The sequence below is a fragment of the Leopardus geoffroyi genome, chromosome A2, assembly GCF_018350155.1.
Source record: "Leopardus geoffroyi isolate Oge1 chromosome A2, O.geoffroyi_Oge1_pat1.0, whole genome shotgun sequence".
Lineage (NCBI taxonomy): Eukaryota > Metazoa > Chordata > Mammalia > Carnivora > Felidae > Leopardus > Leopardus geoffroyi.
The window spans coordinates 55,738,978-55,761,521 of NC_059331.1; the positions used below are offsets into that span (position 1 = coordinate 55,738,978).

Below are 22,544 nucleotides of genomic sequence, written 5' to 3' on the forward strand. Positions count from 1 at the left end.
CATCATCTTCTTTTGGATTTTAGTAATAAAAAAGGGGACTAGTTCTCATTTATCTCATAATAAACTCATGATAAGATATAGTTTGGAGAAAGAATCTAAAACCCAAGCATAGAGATCAGGGCAGATGAAAATATTCTGTTCCAAATTTTCCTCTTAATGAAATGGGTTCTGGCACATGCTCAACGAAAAGTAAGGGGGTATTTTCAAAATGAACAATACACGGAGAAGAGATAAATAGACAAAACAGTCTTTCTCCTCACCAAATATTGTAAGATTATATGCTTAGGTCTTCTGCAGATAGGCAGGGGATGTTTCTATCATCATCACTGTGTTTTCTTTATTTTTTGTCTAATTGCAGCCTCATTTTCACTGTCCTCTGATGTGAAGTCTCCTAACTGCTAGAGCACATGGTTAAGTACTGTCAACATTAATTTGAAATTTGTGAAATTGAAACTGGGACAAGAAAGATCTTCATGAGAAAATACTGGTAAATATTTTGTAGGAATGTAAGGTCAAACTCTCTTTTTTTAAAAATTTTTTTTTTCAACGTTTATTTATTTTTGGGACAGAGAGAGACAGAGCATGAACCAGGGAGGGGCAGAGAGAGAGGGAGACACAGAATCGGAAGCAGGCTCCAGGCTCCGAGCCATCAGCCCAGAGCCCGACGCGGGGCTCGAACTCACAGACCGCGAGATCGTGACCTGGCTGAAGTCGGACGCTTAACCGACTGCGCCACCCAGGCGCCCCAAGGTCAAACTCTCTTGATAAAATGATGTTTTAAACAAAGAACCTCATTTTCTTCTGAAGACTTACATTATTTTTTAATAATCCAAATTAGAGGGCACTTATTAAAGAACAGTTGATTGATTTATGAAGATGAGAGAAGCAAAACTGTATTTTTAATGAAAACTCAGAGTTAAAATGTATCCCTTTATGAGGAATACAAATACGCATTACTAATGTTCTGCTCTAAAATGAGAAAATGGGGCACCTGGGTGGCTCAGTCAGTTGAGTGTCTGACTTCGGCTCAGGTCATGATCTCGCAGTTCATGAGCTCCAGCCCTGCTTTGGGTGAGCCCTGCTTCTCTCTCTCTCTGCCCTTGTTCACTTGTGTGCACATACGCTCTCTCTCTCAATTAAAAATGAATAAAATAAAATAAAATGACAAAATGTAATATCTTCCTTGAGAACTGAAATGGCAAGAAATAAAAGTAACTCTATTCAGAAAAATATATGCATAACTGAAATTAATTCAGTATTTCAAATGGAAAGGTTGACTGTTTTTAGGAGTCACTAAATTAAAGGACTAAATATACTTACAATAACATGTCCCTATTCTAGTATACAGAACATAATCTTCTAAGCTGTGGGAGATGATTAGAGCTGGATGGCTAATTAGAGGCTACCAAAAATCTTACTGGAGAGACCCGATTTGCCTCTTTCCCCAGCCTGCCTGGGATCCTGCCCATGTACTGATTCCAAGTCTGTGGAATAAAGAGGCACTTATCCGGATGGACATGTGGGATGATCTTTGTATGTGAGAAGAACCTGCATGGTCAAAAGGAAAGAATATCCTTACTTCATCTCTCTGTAGGCCCATAATTTTAGTGTCTGTATAAAGGTGAAAAGATCTGGCTGGGGAGGACAGAACCGTGGAGTCCCTAGTAGAACATTTTACCTGTCTCTTAATCATACTTTATTCTCTCCTGGAAAATAATGATCTGGGAAGATCTGTGCTCAAAACTTTTCTATAAAGTTCCTTGCCATATCTGTGTGGAAAGATCGGAAGAGTCACAATCATAGTAGATAATACCAGTTCTTTCATTTTGATCCTAAGATCAAATTAGTACGATCCCATTTCATTCCTTGTAATGCCACTCACTGGGGTGAGGGATTCCTGCCACCTGCTAGGAGTTCACAGTGGCTCTGAGTGTCCTCTTCCTGCAGGGTGTGATGGGCATCCTCACGCCTAGGTCAGTTCTGAGATGGCGCATGTAGCTTCTGAGTATTAGTGGTCATGTACTTCATGATTTCCAAAACCATAGTTTCAGTTTTCAAGCTATGAGTCAATTTAATAAATTAATTTTTAAAAAGAAAATACAAAAGAGAAAAATAGAGGCAGAGTTGGAGGCTTAGAACTGAGGTAATCACAGGTATACTGAACGTAATTAAAGCTGAAGCATAGCCCATCTCAATTAAACTGTCTGAGGAATCTGAATAATCCAACCTTCATTCTAACTAATGGAAGTAGGAAAAATCTTGTGCTTTCTCTGAAATAAACAAGATAATATAATGCTTCAGTATCAAATGCAGTTTACACAAAATTATATAAAAAATTGTACGACTCGTGACTAAATGGGACCTTGTGACTTATAATTGAAAGAAAATATAATCACTAGAAGCAGACCCATGGATGTTTTGGTATTGGAATTAGGAGATATACTTTAAAATAAATATTATCAATATTTTAAGGGTTAAAACAGATATAATGGATGAAAAGACAAATTGTTACTAGAGAGAAATGGAAACCTGAAAGGAACTAAATAGAAATACAAGAACTAAAATATATGATACCTACAATCTAAAATTTCAGATGCACAAGTCTGATAGAGGATTGGATACTGCAGAAAAAAAGCTTCAAGGAACTTCAAAACAAATTAACAGACATCCAAATTCATGCAAAGAGGGGAAAAAAGTTTTAAAAAATGAAACAAGCATAAGTAGGGAAAGAAGTATTCTAAAATATGTGTCATTAAAGTCTCAGAATAAGAGGGGGAAAATATTAGAAGAAAACAATGGCCAAAGTTTTCCCAAACTTGATAAAACATGTAGACCAAGAATCTGAACAAACTCTAAGAAAAACACAAAGAAAATGAGACCTCAGGGGTGCCTGGGTAGCTCAGTCGGTTAAGTGTCTGTCTTTAGCTCAAGTCATGATCTCACAGTCCGTGGGTTTGAGCCCTGCTTCAGGCTCTGCGCTGACAGCATGGTGCCTGCTTTGGATCCTCTGTCTCCCCATCTCTCTGTCCCTCACCCACTCGTGCTCTGTCTCTCAAAAATGAATAAATGTTAAAAAAAAATTAACAAACAAGCAAACAAACAAATAAAAAGAAATGAAAATGAGACCTCAGCACATTACAGTGAAACTGCTTAAAAACAAATAAAAAATCTTAAAAGCGGCCAGAAAGTAGACACATTACAATAGACAAAAAAATTGTAAGAATGAAAGACAATTTACTATCAGAAATAATGCAACCCGAAGACAATAACCAATATCTGAAAAGCTAAAGAAATTTTTTCTACAGATTTCTATACCCACTGAAAATAATGGTTAATGATGATAACATTAGTGATATTTTTCCAGCTATAGTAAAACTGAGAGCATTAATCACCAGTAGAAATAAATAAAATATATAATAAAAGATTATTCACAGAATAAGTGATTGAAATATGGATCTACAGGAAGAAATGAATAATAAAAAATGGTAGATATGTGAAAAAAACAAAAATTATGTTTTTTCTCCTTTCTTAATTTCTTAAGTAACTAAAAATAATAATACAGTAATACATTGTGGGATTTATAACATTTGTACAACTAAAATATAGGACAAAGGACATAAATGGGATAAAAGGAAGTGTAATGCAAAAGTTTTACATTTTTATATATATACATATACACATACACTTACATTAAATATTAACTTAGAATATGGGATAGGTTAAGGATACATATTATAATCCCTAGAGTGGTAGTTTCTGAACTTTTTGGTCATAAGAACTCTTTCCACACTTATAACTTACTAATGATACCAAAGAGCTTTTGTTCGCATAGGTTATGTTAAAAACTTAATTTTTTAGAAATTAAACTGAGTGATTCTAAAAATATTTTACATTAATTCACTAAACAATAAAAGATTTTAGAAAATATTATGTTAATTAGAAGGTATTTTAATAGATATATTTTTCTAAACAGAAACAAATCTACTGAGAAGATGGCCTTATTTTACATATTTACCAATCTCCTTAATGTCTGACTTAAGAGAAAAGAGCTGGATTCCTTTGTATATTACTCTCTGCAATTTTTTACAGAATAGTACCATGGCTAAAGTATAAGGAGAAAATTTGTTATATAGATATGTCATGGGAAATGGAGGAGTATTCTTATAGCCTTTTCCGTGTACATTGTTTTTGAAACTGCATCAAAACTCACAGTGGTGGTTTGGCTCAGGTCACGATCTCACCGCTCTGGTGATGGATTCTCGGGTCGGGCTCTGTGCTGACACCTCAGAGCCTGGAGCTTGTTTCGGATTCTATGTCTCCCTCTCTGCTGCTCCCTCGCTCTCTCTCTCTCTCTCTCTCTCTCCCCCTCTCAAAAATAAACATTAAAAAAACTAAAAAAAAAAAAAAAAAACAAAAACAACTGGCTGCTACATGGGAAAGAGACACCTTACAAATAGCAAGCATGTTATGTCTGAGATGTTATTCCGTTTGCAGATAAAATGGGGTATTTCATAATGATAAAAGGGTTAAAACAATTCAAGAGGACACAGTAATACTATGTGTACAACTATTAACAGAACTCTAAAATACATAAAGAAATAATGACAACACAAAAGGAAGATGTTGACAAATCCACAATTACAGATTTTTTAACTTTCCAGTTATTCATAGAATTATTTAAGACCAAAAAAAATAGTAAGAAAAGCAAAGTTTTGAATGACACATTAGTCACCTTGACTTGACTGATTTTTATAAAATACTCCAAGAAGACATAATGATCCTTAATGTATGTGTGGCTAACAACAGGGCATCAATGTATATGATCCATAATTGGTAGAACTGAGAAGAGAAACAGATGAATCCATTATTATAACTGGAGACTTTGATGCCCTTCAATCAGAAATGGGCAAATCCAGCAAGCAGAAAATAAGAAAGGACACAGTTAAACTCAGCAACATCAACAATCAACTACACATAATTGATGTCTATAGACTACTTTATTCAACAAGGGCAGAGTATACATTCTCTCAAGTTCACATGGAACATTCACAAAGACAGACCACATTCTGGCCCATTAAACACATCTTAATCAATTTTAACAAGAGATGTCATACAATACATGCTCCAGAGCTCTGATGTAATTAAACTAGAAGCCAATAGCAGAAAGATAGTGGGAAACTCCCAATTATTTGGAGATTAAACAACTACTTGTAAATAACACATGGTTCAAAATAGAAATCTCAAAAAGTTAAATAGGACTAAATAAAAATGAAAATACAACTCATCAAAATTTGTGGTATGCAGTGAAGTAAGTGCCAACAGGGGAATTCAAAACACTGAAGGCATATATTGGAAAAGAAGAAAGATGTAAAAACCAATAACCTAAGGTTCCATCTTAAGGAATTTGAAAATAATGAGCCAATTAAACTCAAAGCAAGCAGAAGTACAGGAATAATAAGTTAGAGCATAAATCAAATGAAATTGAAATAGAAAAATCAATACAGAAAATCAATGTAACCAAAATCTGGTTCTTTGAAATGATCGATAAAATTGATAAATCTCTTACCATAAATGAAAGAGAAGTCATCGCTACTGATCTAGGTATATAAAAGAATATTATGAACAACTCTAAACTTGTAAATTTGATAACCGAAATGAAATGGACTAATTCCTTCAAAGACAGGAACCACCAAAACCCACACGAAGAGAAACATAATCTGAATGGGTCCCCATCTATTAAACAAATTGAATCAATAACTAAAATGCTCCACAAAGAAGAAAGCGACAGGTCTGGATCATTTCACTGGTGAATTTTACCAAACACTTAAGGAAGAAATTATACCAGTATATACCAATTCTTCACAATATCTTCCAGAAAATAAAAGCAGAGGGAAGAGTTTCTAACTCATTCTATGAGACAGAATTACCCTAATACCAAAGCCAGATAAAGATATTATAAGAAAGGAAGCTACAGAACAATACGTCTTATAAATATAGATGCGAAAATCTTCAAGAAAAGATGAGCAAATCAAATCCAACAATGTGTAAAACGATTTATACACCATGACCAAATGGGATTCATTCCAGGTGTGCAAAGTTGGTTCACATTTGAAAATAAAGAAACAGGGGGGATGGGCTAAATGGGTGACAGGCACTAAGGATGGCACTTGTTGGGATGAGCGCTGGGTGTCATACGTAAGTGATGAGTCACTAAATTCTACTCCTGAAACCATTAATACACTATATGTTAACTAACTTGAATTTAAAAAAAATTTTTAAAAGAAAAGAAAATCAATAAACACAAACCATCATATCACCAGGCCAGAGGAAAACAACATGTAATTGTATCAATGGATGCAGGAAAAGCATTTGACAAATTCCAACACCCATTCATGATAAAAGCTCTCAACAAAGTAGCAATAGAGGGATACTTCTTCCTTCTGATAAACAGCAGCTACAAAACACATACAGTTACCATCATAGTAATGGTGAGAAATTAGATGTCTTCCCTGTACAATCAGGAATAAGGTAAGATGTTCCTTTCACAACTTCTATTCAGCATCATGCTAGAAATCCTAACTAATGCAATAACACGAAATAACAAATACATGGAAAGGCAATAAAAGGTATACAGATTGGGAAGGAAGAAACTAAATTGTCTTTGCAGATGACAGAATTGTTTGAGTAGAACGTGCCACAGAATCAACAAAAAAACCTCCCATAACTAACAACCGATTCAAGCATGATTGCAGAATACAGGGTTAACAGACAAAAGTCAATGGCTTCCCTATATATCACCAATGAACAATGAAATTTGAAATTAAAGCCACATTACCTTGGCACACAAGAAAGAAATACTTAAGTATAAATCTAGAAAATATATGTACAGGATCTATTTGAGAAATTCTACAATACACTGATAAAAATAAATCAGAGAAGATCTCAATAAATGAAGAGTCCAGGTGGATGGATACGAAGACTCAATATCGCCAAGATGCCAATTGTTCCCAACTTGATGTTTCCACTCAAAATAAACCCAGTCAAAATCCCAGCTACGTACTTAGTGGATATTGACAAATTGATTCTAAAGCCTATATGGAAATTTTTAAAAGATCCAGAATAAACATAAAAATACTGTAGAGGAACTAAGGCTGACACTATCCAATTTCAAGTCTTACTATAAATCTAAATAATCATGATGGCATGGTGAAAGAATTGACAAATAGTTTCATGGGAAAGAATTGGGAGCCCAGAACGAGACCAACAAAAATACAGCCGACTGATTTTTTTGACAAAGGAACAAGGCAATCCAATGAAGAAAGAACAGTGTTTTCAAAATTTGATACAGGAACAAGTGGACATTCATATGCCAACAATTAATTTAGACACAGACCTTACACCTTCACAAAAGTTAACTGAAAATGGATCACAGACCTAAATATATAAGTAAAAAATACAGAGCTTTGGGAATACAACACAGGGGAAAATGTGATGACCTTGGGTTTGGTGATGAGGTTTCAGATTCAACACCAAAAGTGTAATCCATAAAAGAAAAAAAAAATTAAGTTAGACTTTACCAAACTTAAACACTTATGATCTCTGAATGATACTGTTAAGTGAATGAAAAATAAGCCACACCATTTTCAAATAACATAAAAAGGGACTTGGAACCGAAACATACAAGAATCCTTAATACTCAACAAGAAGATAACACAGGACTGTATATAGTTGACTTCACAGGATTATGTATATTTGCATACTTTAAAAGCTGCTGTCTGAGAGTCTGGCTCCCAGTCAGCCTTAAACTAGGTGCTAAATGAGATTCCTTCCCCTGGGACACTCAACATCACTCATCATCAGAGAAATGCCAATCAAAACCACAATAAAATATCCCCTCGCACCTGTTAGAATGGCTATCATCAAGAAGATGAGAAGTAAATGTTGTCAGGATGTGTAGAAAAGGGAACCTTTGTACACTCTTAGTGGGGATGTAAATTGATTCAGCCACTATGAAAATCAATAAACTTCCTTTAAAATGTTCTTTATTTTTTTTTAGTAATCTCTGCACCTAACATGGGGCTTGAACTCAAGACCCTGAGATCAAGAGTTGTGTGCTCTTCTGACTGAGCCAGCCAGGTGCCCCCAATAAACTTGTTTTAAAAAACTAATTTAGAGACTAGCTGGAAAAATTTTATTGTGACAGATTTGACAACTTTAAAACAAATGGACAAATGTTTTTAAAGACACAAATTACCACAGGTCACTCGAGAAGAAATGTATAAGTTGACTAGCCCATGGCTATCAAAGGAATTGAATTAACAATGAAAACATTCCCACGAAGGAAAATTCCTCTAAGATGCAGTTAGTGGTTAACCATACCAACTATTTAAGGAAGAAATAATGCAAATGTAATAAAATATCTTCCAGAAAATAGAAGAGTAGGGCACATTCTCAACTTGTTTTATTTAAGGCAAGCATTACCTTGATACAAAACCAAGAACATTCCAAACAAACAAACAAACAAACAGAAACAAAATTCCTCATGACTATAGGCAAAAGTCATAAAAATAATTTAGAACACAGAATCCAGCAATACATATAAAAAATCATAACCTTTGAAAGTGCCATTAAAGAAAGATGACATACTTAGGAATTATTTTAACGAAACCTGGAAAATCTATACACTGAAATCTATAAAACTTGTTTAGAGATATTTTAAAAGACCAAAATAAATGGTGAGATACACGATAGTCATATATCAGAAGACACAAAGTTGCCTAAATATTTGTTCTCAAATTAGTTTAGAGATTCGATGCAATCATAATCTTAGCAGTCTTTTCCACATACATTAATAAGCTTCATCTAAAATCTACATGGAGGGGCACCTGGGTGGCTCAGTCGGTTAAGCGTCCGACTTCGGCTCAAGTCATGATCTCACGGTTCGTGGGTTTGAGCCCCACATTGGGCTCTGGGCTGACAGCTCAGAGCCTGGAGCCTGCTTCGGATTCTGTGTCTCCCTCTCTCTCTGCTCCTCCCCCACTTGTGTTCTCTCACTCTCTCTCTCTCTCAAAAGTAAATAAACATTAAACAAAATTTTTTTTTGAAAAAAAGAAAAATGAACGTTGACCAGAACCTTACACTACAGATGAAAATTAACTCAGGATAGTCACAGTCTTCAAAACTAAATCAGCTGAACTAAAAAGTCTTTTGGAGAAAACATCAGACCATATTTGCAATGTTGTGTAGGCAAAGATTTCTCAGGACACAGAAAGCAATTACCATAACAGAAAAAATGATAACTAGACTTTGCAAAGACTACTCTTATTTATCATAAGTCAAAATTTCAAATATTAACAGGAAAGCCATATACTGAAAGAAAATAAGTGAACAATATTTATCAGCCAAATACTTGTATCCAGATTCTTTAACAACTACAACTCGATAACAAAAAGATAAACAAACCATTAACATTGGCAAAAGACATAAGCAGACATTTCACAAAGCAAGATGTCTGGACAATAAACACTAGACAACACAAAATAAACACGGGAAGAATTGCTCACTTCGTCTTTAGAGACTGCAGGAAGTACTCCAGTGATATTCCACTACACATTCGCTGGGATATTTAAAGTTAAGAACCAAACAACAAAAATGTGGCAAGGATATTAATCAACTAGAAGTCTCACATATTTCTGGGAAGAACACAAAATGGTGCAATGAGTGACACTTGGAAAGTTTTTGCAGTTTCTTGCTGAGTCAAACGAACACCCTTTTACTCAGCAATTCTACGTGCGGATTTATCCGAGAAAATTGAAAGCATGTCCACAAAAAAGCCAAACTTAGTTGGCAGATGTATTTGCTAGCTGATGCTCACCTGACACTACTGGAGGAGAGACCTCGGCCGTTGGCATCTGTGATCACCACCCCACCACAGCTTTCCACTCTTGCTTGGAATGTCTGCTTAGCAGTCACAGAGAACACTTCCCTATTTCATTAACAAATTTTTTTTTGAGAGAGAGAGCGAGCGAGAGAGTGCATGAGATGGGGAGAGGGGTAGAGGGAGAGAGAGAGAGGGAAAAAAATCTTAAGCAGGCTCTACACTCAGTGCATAGCCTGCTGTGGGGCTCAATCCCACGAACCTGGGATCATGATCTGAACTGACATCAAGAGTTGGCCATTCAACTGACAGCCACCTAGGCGCCCCAAGTTTCCATATTTCTGATCAGGGCAGCAAATGCAGACCTGAGGATGGATCCTACATGGTCTGGATTAGTCCACATCCATGAAAGACCTGTTAACGTTTAGGGCACTTTTTAAATGAAACCTTGATTTACTAAATAGCAATGGTCTACATTTAGTCTGGGTAGGAATGTATCCCCCCCCCCCCCGCCCCCAGCCCAGAGCATCTTATTTTCCTCTCTTTAAACTTCTTTGAATGTACAGAAACTTTTGTCTTCTTTCTGATTCCCTTTCTAATGAATTTAATTGGGGAAAAAATGTGAGAATCACTCAAGATCATATCGTGGAAGGATTCTGCTTTTACAGGGATGTCCTTATGGAAGTCTGCAATGGCTTTACTGCCAGAAAACCCTCTGGTCAGCACCACACTGTTCCATCATGATGTGTTTCTCACCGGTGGTCTCAGACGGATCAGAACCTGGATTTCTCAGTACCTCAGTCACAGAATGCAGAAGGTTCCCAGCTCTTTGCAGGCACCTGTTCCATCTCCCCAAAAATCTGGGGTCACCAATATGCAGGGGATGCATGTTTATAACCCAATGTGGGGCCACTGCAGGGATTCCTGGAAGATGAAAACAAATCGGCTCCAAATGGGTTTTGCTGCCTTCACCTGTTGCCATGAGGGATATTTTTATACCTCATTTAAGTTGAGGACTTGTATGAAGCATGGAAATCATGGGATGCGTGAGCAATGCTACCTAGAAACCATGAGTTTCATCTGAGAATAGACCTAGGGACGAGGGTGTCCATCACACTGTAGAGACAGGATGCTCACAGCCACTCTGAACTCACGGGAGGTGCAAGGAATCTCTTACCAAAGTAGTGGTATTACAAAGTCTGACGTGAGACTGTACTAACTTGATTGTAAGATTGAAATGAGAAAACTTAGTAAGTTCTACCATGATTGTGTTCCCTTCTGATCTCTCCACGCAGATGTGGCAAGGGAAGTGATTGGGAAAGTTTTGAGCTCAGCCCTTCCCAGGAGAGAATCAAGTAGAGTTAAGAGACAGGGAAAATGTTTCCACTGGGGACCCCATGGTTCTGCCCTCCCCCATCCTGTCCCTGTCACCTTTCTATAGACACTGAGATGACAGGCCTGTAGAAAGATGAGCTAATGACATCCTTGCCTTTAAACTGTGCAGACTCTTGGGGCGCCTGGGTGGCTCAGTCAGTTGAGTGTCCAACTTTGGCTCAAGTCATGATCTCACGGATTGTGAGTTCGAGCCCCACATTGGGCTCTGCGCTGACAGCTCAGAGGCTGGAGCTTGTTTCAGATTCTGTCTCCCTCTCTCTCTGCCCTGACCCCGCTTGTGCTCTGTCTCTCTGTCTCTAAAATAAATAAACAGTAAAAAAATATTACAAAAATATTTAAACTGTGCAGATTCTTCCGGTGTGCACAGGTCACCCTATGTGTCCACCCAGATAAGTGTGAAAAACTTCCCCAGACTTAGAATCAGTGCCCGGGTAGGGTCCTAGGCAGGTGGTGGAAGCGGGCAAATTGGGTGTAATAGGGAAGCTTCTGGTAGCCTCTGATGAGCCATCCAGCTCTAACCATCTCCCACAGCTCAGAGGACTATTTTCTCTGCTGTGCACTGCGACCATTCATTTCTCGGAATAAAATGGCTTTCATTTATTTCCTATATCAATTCAGAAGGTACATATTATTATATTATCGACTCACTTTAAACTAAAACCTTACTAATTCATATTCACACGCATCTTGAAAGGGCACATTTCAGGTCTGGTCTTTTATTTATTTATTTTTTTGGAATGTCAGAAATTTCTTTATTATTACTTGTTCTTATTAAGCACCAATTCAATACTGCAGAAAATTTCCAATTACCCTTCGACAATCCATTCTTCCCTCCCCCACCCAAATTCTTGATAAAGAGCTCTTCAAGCGAAGACACACTCTCTTCTGTAAAAAAGTTTATCAAATAAAGGCAAAGAAATGTATTCATCTTGCTGTAAAATGCTGCCCATGGCTGTGGAAAAGTGTCTGCCCAGGCTCCTTTTATTGTCCAGGTCCTGAAAGACTCTCGTTCATGAACTGTCTCTTCACAAGCAAATCCACCACGTGCCGAGGGTCCAATACTTTCTCACAAAGTCTCAGTCAAGTCTCTTGTTTCAGCTGCCGAAACAGGCCCTCATCACCTCATCATCCTGTTTGTTTGCAGGTTTGGCATAAATTGCATTAAGTGGAAAACCTGGCTCTCCAGGAGTGGGAAAATTAGTGAATCCCAGCCTATATATTTCTTTCTCACTTTGGATTTTGGAATTGCACTTTTGGAGTTTCTTTAGACACTCAGAAATGCAGACAGTTATATATATCAAGGTTCTATCAGCTTCATTCTTAATCTCATAGTTTTGGAAGAAGACATTGGCCTTGAAGTAATAAATGGTTTCATCTACAGTATCTGTATCTTTTGTCTCTCCAGGGGCAGGTCCTTTGAACTGACTTCTGATAGGCAACAGTACCATGTTTCCAATGAGTTTGGTGTCAGGGTCCACGAGAGAAGAGTGGTAAGCAGGCATCTGGGCACCGCCTGGGTTTCAACCTACAGGAGGAGGTTGGGCATCAGGTCTGGTTCTTAATTACTCAGTTGACGTCTCTCCATGAGTCAACTAGAACTATTATTTAATAAGTGTCTTCTATAATTTGTGTAATTAAGAAAACTCAGATTCTTTATTGGGAAATAAGGTTCTTTGTTCAAAAAAATTGTTTTACAAAGCAAGTTTAGCCTCATAGTACTATACGATATCCACCAGTATTTTCTCACGAAACCTTTCTTGCCCCAGTTTTAATTTCACAGATTTCAAATTAATGGCATCAGCACTTAAGCTTGTGCCCTAACAGTTAGGAAATTTCAAATCACAGGACACTGGAAGTAAGGTTGCAACTAATTAAAAATAAAGAAAACAAAGTGATGATGATAGATGTCTCTTCTGCTTGTTTAAGAACACTATCTCCCAAAAATTTGTGAGGAGAAAGACTATTTGGGTCCATTTATCTTTTCTCTACAAATTAGTTCATATTCATTTAACAAATTCCTCTACCCCTTCCATTTATGGATATGCCAGAACACATTTCATTAGGAAGAAAATTTATGACTCTGATCGCTATGTTTGGGTTTTAAGTTATTTTTTCAAACTTTATCTTATGCATTTATTATGAAGAGGTAAACGTGAACTGATCTCCTTTCTTGTTACTGAAATACAAAGATTTTGGTGATAAATAAAAGTGAAATCAGTTTAGCAAAAAAGACATACTGCTCTTATTTCACCACTGTTTGGTTGATCAGGGAAACCAATTCTCATGTAGGACCATTTGAGTTCCTGAGGCCTGACAACTCTGTATTTGTGATGTAGTGCCTCTGGGATTTTAATGTTTCTTTAATTTGGAGAAATAATTGCTCTTCTCATGATTCTTCTTCTTCTTTTCTTTTTTTTTTTTTTTTTGAGAGAGAGCGAGAGAGCACACACATGAGTGGAGGAGGAGCAGAGGGAGAGGGAGAGAGAGAATCTCGAGCAGGCTCCATGCTGCACATAGAGCTCCGAGTTGGGGCTTGATCTCACGATTGTGATCATGACCTAAGCGGAGATCAAGAGTTGGCCATTTAACCGAGTCACCCAGGTGCCCCCAGGATCCAGTGGTTTTATTTATTTATTTATTTTTTTAACGTTTATTTATTTTTTTTTTTGAGACAGAGAGAGACAGAGCATGAATGGGGGAGGGGCAGAGAGAGAGGGAGACACAGAATCGGAAGCAGGCTCCAGGCTCTGGGCCATCAGCCCAGAGCCCGACGCAGGGCTTGAACTCATGGACCGCGAGATCATGACCTGAGCTGAAGTCGGATGCTTAACCAACTGAGCCACCCAGGCGCCCCAAGGATCCAGTGGTTTTAAAGCAATGACCACCTCAACCATGGTTTCTTGAATATTAGTGCAAGTTCATGGCAACTACACACTCCTGCCTTTCCTTCCTTAATCATTTCTATTTGTAGGACTGTAGTCCCCTTAACAACACTGAAAATAATGGGAGTCCTTCACCCTAATGCATATGATTGAAACTTGCTACTTGATCACTTTTATAATGTTACCTATTTATAAAATTCTATATTTTCTTTTTTAAAAGTCTATTTATTTATTTTTGAGAGAGAGAGTGTACATGAGTGGGGGAGGGGCAGAGAAAGAGGGAGAGAAAGAATCCCAAGCAGGCTCCACACTCAGCACTGTGCCTGACAAGTAGCTCACGATGATGCCAAAATCAAGAGTTGGAGGTTGAAATACAAAGATAAAGAGAGAATTCTGAAAGCAGTTAGGGACAAACAGGCCATAACCTACAAAGTTAAACACATAAGGGTAGTAGCAGACCTGTCCACTGAAACTTGGCAGGCCAGAAGAGAGTGGCAGGAAATATTCAATGCGCTGAATAGGAAAAATATGCAGCCAAGAATCCTTTTATTCAGCAAGGCTGTCATTCAAAATAGAAGGACAGATTAAAAGTTTCCCAGACAAAAAAAAACCTAAAGGAATGCATGACTACTGAACGAGCCCTGTGGGAGATCCCAAGGGGGATTCTGGGAGTGGAAAGCAGCAAAGACTACAAAGGACCAGAGACATCACCACAAGCATGAAACCTACAGATAACACAATGACACTAAATCTGTATCTTTCAATAATCACTCTGAACGTGAATGGACTAAATGCCCCAATCAAAAGCAATCTATATGTTGCCTACAAAAGACTAATTTTAGACCTGAGGACACCTGCAGATTGAAAGTGAAGGGATAGAGAGCCATCTATCATGCTACTGGAAGTCAAAAGAAAGCTGGAATAGCCATACTTATATCAGACAAACTAGATTTTAAAACAAAGACTGTAACAAGAGATGAAAAAGGGCATTATATCATAATTAAAGTGTCTATCCATCAAGAAGAGATAACAATTGTAAATGTTTATGCTCCTAACATGAAGGAACACAAATATATGAATCAATTAATCACAAACATAAGTAAATCTATACATAACAATACTGTAATTGTAGGAGACTTTAACGCTCCACTTACAACAATGGATAGATCATCTCGTCAGAAAATCAGTAAGGAAATAATGGCTCTGAATGACACATTGGATCAGATGGACTTAACAGGTATATTCAGGTCTTTTCATCCAAAAGCAGAATACACGTTCTTCTCAAATGCACATGGAATATTATTCAAAACAGATCACATACTGGGTCACAAAACAGCCTTCAACAAATATAAAAGGACTGAGATCATACCATGTATATTTTCAGATCACAACCCCATGAAACTTGAAATCAACCACAAGAAAAAATTTGGAAAGCCTGCAAATACATGGAAATTAACATCCTACTGAAGAATTAATGGGTCAACCAGGAAATTTTAAAATATATGGAAGTAAATGAAAACGAAAACATGACAGTCCAAACCATTTGGGATGCAGCAAAGGCAGTCCTAAGAGGAAAACACATTGTAATCCAGGAATCTCTCAAGAAGCAAGAAAAATACCAAATACAGGATCTAACCTCACACCTAAAGGAACTAGAAACAGAGCAGCAAAGAAACCCCAAAGCCAGCAGAAGAAGAGAAATAATAAAAATTAGAGCAGAAATAAACAATATAGAATCCCCCCCCAAAAAACCCCCCAAAACCCAGTAAAACAGATCAATGAATCTAAGAGCTGGTTCTTGGAAAGAATTAACGAAATGGATAAACCCCTAGCAAGTCTGATCAAAAAGAAAAAGGAAAGGACCCAAATAAATAAAATCAAGAATGAAAGAGGAGAGATTACAACCACCACTGCAGAAATACAAACAATAATAAGAGAATATTATGAACAATTATAAGCCAATAAATTGGGCAATCTGGAAGAAATGGACAGATTCCTAGAACCATATAAACTACCAAAACTGAAACAGGAAGAAATAGAAAATCTGAATAGACTCATAATGAGAAAAGAAATTGATTCAGTTATTAAAAATCTCCCAACAAACAAGAGTCCAGGGACGGATGGCTTTCCAGGGGAATTCTATCAGACATTTAACGAAGAGTTAACACCTATTCTTCTGAAGCTGTTCCAAAAAATAGAAACAGAAGGAAAACTTCCAAACTCATTCTATGAGGCCAGCATTGTCTTGATTCCAAAACCAGACAAAGACCCCACTAAAGAGGAGAACTACAGACCAATTTCCGTAATGAACATGGATGCAAAAATTCTCAATAAGGTACTAGCCAACCAGATCCAACAATACATTAAAAGAATTATTCACCACGATCAAGTGGGATTTATATCTGGGATGCAGGACCGGTTCAATATCTGCAAATCAATCAATGTGATACATCACATTAATAAAAGAAAGAATAAGAACCACACAATCCTTTCCATAGATGCAGAGAAAGCATTTGACAAAATACAGTGCCCTGTATTGATAAAAACCCTCAATAAAGTAGGGATAGAAGGATCATGCCTCCAGATCGTAAAAGCCATATGCGAAAGACCCAACTTTAATATCATCCTCAATGGGGAAAACCTGAGAGCTTTCCCCCCAATGTCAGGAACAGAACAGGGATGTCCACTCTCACCACTGTTACTCAACACAGTATTAGAAGTCTTAGCCTCAGCCATCAGACAATACAAAGGAATAAAAGTCATCCAAACTGGCAAGGAGGAAGTCAAACTTTCACTCTTCACAGACAACATGATTCTCTATATGGAAAACCCAAAAGATTGCACCAAAAAACTGCTAGAACTGATCCATAAATTCAGCAGAGTCACAGGCTATAAAATCAATGCACAGAAATTGGTTGCATTTCCATACACTAATAATGAAGCAACAGAAAGAGAAATCAAGGAATCGATCCCATTTACAATCGCACCAAACCCCATAAAATACCTAGGAATAAACCGAACCAAAGAGGTGAAATATCTATACATTGAAAACTATGGAAAACTTATGAAAGAAATTGAAGAAGACACACACAAACAAAGGAAAAATATTCCATGCTCATGGATTGGAAGAATACTGTTAACATGTCAATACTACCCAAGGCAATCTACGTGTTCAATGCAATCCCTAACAAAATAACACCAGCACTCTTCACAGAGCTAGAACAAACAACCCTAAAATGTGTATGGAACCAGAAAAGACACCAAATACCCAAAGCAATCCTGAAAAAGAAAACCGAAACAGGAGGCATCACAATCCTGGACTTCAAGCTATATTACAAAGCTCTAATCATCAAGACAGTATGGTACTGGCACAAAAACAGACATACAGGTCAACGGAACATGCGCTAGTGACTGAGCCTATCAGACGCCCCAGTAAGAACGTCTCTTGAAAACAGTAAGAGATGAAAGATACATTCCATATTGGGAAACAATGATTTGGATGACCATGGATTTCTCATCAGAAATAACAAATGTCAAAAAACAGTGGAAAAATATCTTTAAGTGGTGCCAACCCCCCCCAAAAAAAACCCCTCCCAAACCTGTTCTATATCCAGAAAAAATTTTCCTTCAGGAATAAGAGTAAAATGAATTAATTCTCAATTGAAGTAAAACTCAAAGAAGTATGTGCCGGCCAATCTGCTCAATGAGAAAGGCTAACGTAGTTCATCCTGAAGGGAAATGATCCAGAGGGAAAGTGAGTACTTCAGAAATTAAAGTAAAGCCCAGAAATGGTAAATAGCAGGGTAAGTAGAAAATACGACCTCTTATTTCTTCCTAGATTTTCATTAAAATATACAAGCGCTGTTTAAAGCAAAATTTATAACACAGGTTAGTGGCTGTTTCACTCCGCGTATGTGTACCACATAAGACAGAAGTGGGGTCATAATGAACCCACACGGCGTCCCAGTTCTGAGAATTTACATAAAGTGGTACTTTATTAATTCTAAGTAGATTCTAAAAAGTCAGATACGTATATTATAATTCTCAGGGCAGCAAGAAATAAAAATGTTCGAAGACATATTGCCAAAATGCCGTGTGATAAGTTAGAATAGTGATATTATTAAACTGATTCAAAAGACAGCAGGAGAAGAGAAGAGTAAAAAACAGGAGAGACAAACAGACAATACATAAGAAAATGACAGCTCTCAATCCGACTGTATCCATAATTACATGAAATGTTACTAACATAAACAATCCAAAGGCAAAGATGGAGAGTGATTTAAGAAAAAGAAGTCCGTGACAATAAATTATATTCAGAAAAGAAAAAAGACAAACAAGTCCATATTATATGTATTCCAAAATAGGAATACTTTAAAACAGGAAGTGAGAGACATACCATGTAAAGAGTAAGGAGAGGAAGTCCCGGGCGGTTATTCTAATATCAGGTGAAACAGACATAAAGGCAAAGCAATTTTTTACCTCTTCAAAAGTGGGATAAAATACATAAAACATAAAATTTAACATCTTAACCGTGTTTAGGAGGCACTAAGCCCACGCACACTGCTATGCAGCCATCACCACTGTCCACCTCTAGAACTTTTCTCATCTTGCATAGTTGAACTCTGTCCCCATGGAACACAACTTGCCGTTGCTCCTCCCCCAGCCCCTGGTGGCCACCATCCTATTTTCCATCTCTGAATTTCACTCTAGGGACCTCATGTAAGTGGAATCGTTCAGGATTCGTCCTTTTGTGATAGGCTCGTTTCACTGGGCATAACGTCCTCAAGGTTCATCCATATCGTAGCCTGTGTCAGTTTCCTTCTGACCCTCAGAAGTCCCCTTCCTCTGTTTCTTCTGGCCAGAACAACATGGTTTCTACTATTCACGAGAGAAAAGAAATGGGAAACTCATCCTCATGTAGGATGCATCTTCTGGTTTTGGCTCGCGCCACAATTGGCCTGCTTTTGTTGACTTTTCAGAGGCCTCGGACAGTTGCCTCTTACGGTTCCCCCAAAGATTTAGCTGTCGTTAGCAAAAACAGCAGGTTTCAATAGCAGAATTGGAACTCTTCCATCAAATTTCAATTTAAATTTCTTCCACATTATTTTTATAATTTTCATATGGATATGATGTAATGAAAGTTTTCCTTCGTATGAGTTTGGACTTCAAATTCTACGAATGTGAGTGATTCGGAATCTATACATTCTCTAGTTACTTCTCAAGAACAAGAAGGAAGCAAATAATAAGTCATTCATAAAATAGTCCCAAGAATAAGATAAGCTATATATGAGTGAAAAATCTAAATTTTCAGAACATTCAGAAACCTAATTTCTGGTGAAATTAAGTGTCCAGATACTGTGATAACCAACAGTCCAGATATTGTAATAACCACATATGTAATATAAGTATGAAAATATTAAAGACATAAATATAAGACTTAAAACATGAACAAAGATCCAAAATACTCTAAAAATGAACCAGATTTTATGCAGGGGAGCAAGTTTCCCATTTCTTGGCTCCCATGCATTTTTTTTCTCCTGAATTGGCCCGGCAGTAGTAACAGAAACCACATCCATCTGGCCCATGGATACAGAAAAAGGACCTTCGAGGACCAGAGAGTGTGGGAGGGAACTCCAGAGGAGAGAACCAGAAAAGGGGTCCTAGTTCCGTGTAGGCCCGGCAGTGTCCCAGCCAAACCCCTGACCACGTATGGCACACATACAGAATAACAGAGCAATGTGATCTAGTACACAGAATCTGAACTAGACATATAGGTTGATGGACCCAAACCAGGTTGATTGCCTTCTTCAGCAAAACAACATCTCAAAAGGCATATACCAGGCCTGAGAACACAGCATAATACTCACAGTGTCTAAATATAATTCAAAAGGACTCAATATACAAACAGGAAAATGTGACCAATTGGAAGGGATAAACACAATCAACAGAAGCCAGACTTATATAGATATTGAAAATATATATTTTCAACTATTTAAGTCACTCTGTTTGTGGTCTTGTTAGAGCAACTCTAGAAATCTACCAGGGGTTTTCTTCTGATGTGGAATAGAGTGTGACTTCTTGAAGAATGCTTTACCACATTCATTGCTTTTATAAGGATTATCATCTCTGCAGAACTTCGGTGGCTAAGGAGTTTTAACTACTGGATCTATAGCTTCTCACTTTCATTAAAATCAGAGGGATTCTTTATAGTATGACTTGTTTGCTCTTTTCCCTAGTGAAGGCCTTCCTACTTTTATCATACTTACGGGAATCTCTCCACTTTATTAATCCCTTGAGATCTTATGAGGTTTGTTATGACTGAAGGTTTTCCCATACTGATTACATTTTAGAAGTTTTACTCCTGCATGGCTTGTGCAATAGCACAGAATAATTTCCCACATTCGCTGTGTCCGTAAGAATTCACTCATGCCAGCAGTTTCTCTCATCTTCGCCTAAACTACGTTTGAAATGCCCTCAAACAATCATGGGATATTTTTCTTAGAGGAATAAGCTCTGAGCTCAGATGCAATTGGGTTTCCACTTTGACCATATTCATGTCCTTCCTGCGCAGTCCAGTGCTTTCTTGAAAATGAATACAACTGGCTTGAAATCTCCTTTTCCATAAATGGTACAAATAACTCTTCTTTGTGAATACTCTTGTAATCTACCTCGGCATATGCTTGGTCAGAAGAGCCCTGTTGTCTGTTTGATACTCTGGTTTCAGATCTACTTTTCCAGTACTAAAACTCTCAAGTGCAAACAGTCTCTTCCCTGTCTGAAAAAGTACCCATCCTAAGCCAATTGGTACAAAAATGGACAAAGCGGGGAAGAGAACATTTGAATTATTTCAGATATGATCTTCTATGATGCAGCAAACCCATAAAGCACACACAAGAAGTTAGCAGAAAACTGGAGAGCTCCTAGAAACTAAGGAGCTTAGAGAGATGTCAGGGAGAATGGCAGAGTTAAGTACCTCCAATCCCTGCTTCATAAAAGCAACGAGGACATCAGCAAAAAATAGTCCAAATCAACCCTTTCAGGCTCTTGAAATTAACCAAAAGCTTGTAATAAGAGAGCATTTATTCAAGAAAGGCGGCTGGATGTGGGTTAAGCACAGCACACTCTGGGGCATTTAAATTGCTCTATTCAGACCCTCTTCTCCTTGTCTGTGGGTATTTTTGAAAGTCAAGAGCCAGCAGTCATGGTGAAAATCCACAGCCCAGCAGCCAATGGAGGGGAAAGAACCGGATGGAACACATTCAAAGCCCCATTCCAAGAGAATTATCTTTATTTCATCTGTCTGGAAGTTCCTGAGATAACCCCACTTGAAAGCTTTCTCTTTATTTTATCTTCCTCAGGATTACCCACAGTGAGAAGCCTTTGTAACAGGGCCCTGGGTCAAAAACAATCAGCAGCAGTTCAGCTACGTGAGGTGGTGATAACAGGAGGAGGTAAAAATCAAGCTAACCAAAACCTTCTAAAAAGTAAAATCTGGAGAAAATCTGGAGAACAAGGGTCAATGGGGGGCTCCGAATTCCAGGGGAATCTAAAAATCACGAGCACATACAGGGTATTGTTCACACTCAGGGCTACAGGTATGCCAGGAAAGGCATGATGAGGCCGAGTTCTCTCGCCTGTGGCCGGTCATGATGCTTTGTGCAAGCAGGAAGCAAAGACTAAGACAGGATTATAAAGTGACTTGCAGTGTTGAAGCCAATGCCCCAACACATACAGTGCCGCTCAGTCAACTCTGAGACATATTAGCTCCATGCTTTTAAGAAAATCTCTCTCCAACCAATTACCAGCTGACCGATGTGGTCAAATAGCCAGTATTTCAGTGGCCACAATGAGAAAAAAATATTATGGACTTTACAAATTCAGCCGAATCCCACGGCCCCAATATTAGCAATGTTAACATCCTGGGCAGGTATCCTTTTATCCTGTTTTCCTTAGAGAAATACTACCTATAGTTGCTGCCTCTAAACTTAAAAAAAATTTTTTTTAACGTTTATTTATTTTTGAGACAGAGAGAGACAGAGCACGAATGGGGGAGGGGCAGAGAGAGAGGGAGACACAGAATCGGAAGCAGGCTCCAGGCTCTGAGCCATCAGCCCAGAGCCCGACGCGGGGCTCGAACTCACGGACCGCGAGATCGCGACCTGAGCTAAAGTCGGACGCTTAACCAACTGAGCCACCCAGGCGCCCCTGCCTCTAAACTTTTTAAATAATGTTTATTAATGTTTGAGGCTGGGAGGGGCAAAAGGAGAGGGAGGGAGACACAGAATCCAAAAGAAGCTCCAGGCTTGAGCTGTCAGCACAGAACCTGACACAGGGCTCAAACCCATGAGCCATGACATCATGACCTGAGACAAAGTGGGACGCTTAACCAC

The 22,544-nt window shown here is 37.9% G+C and overlaps 1 pseudogene; it reads right to left on the bottom strand.

The window, feature by feature from the left end:
• Nucleotides 1-12,253: 12,253 nt before the first annotated feature.
• On the bottom strand, nucleotides 12,254-12,852 carry LOC123607604 (annotated as a pseudogene).
• Nucleotides 12,853-22,544: the final 9,692 nt, after the last annotated feature.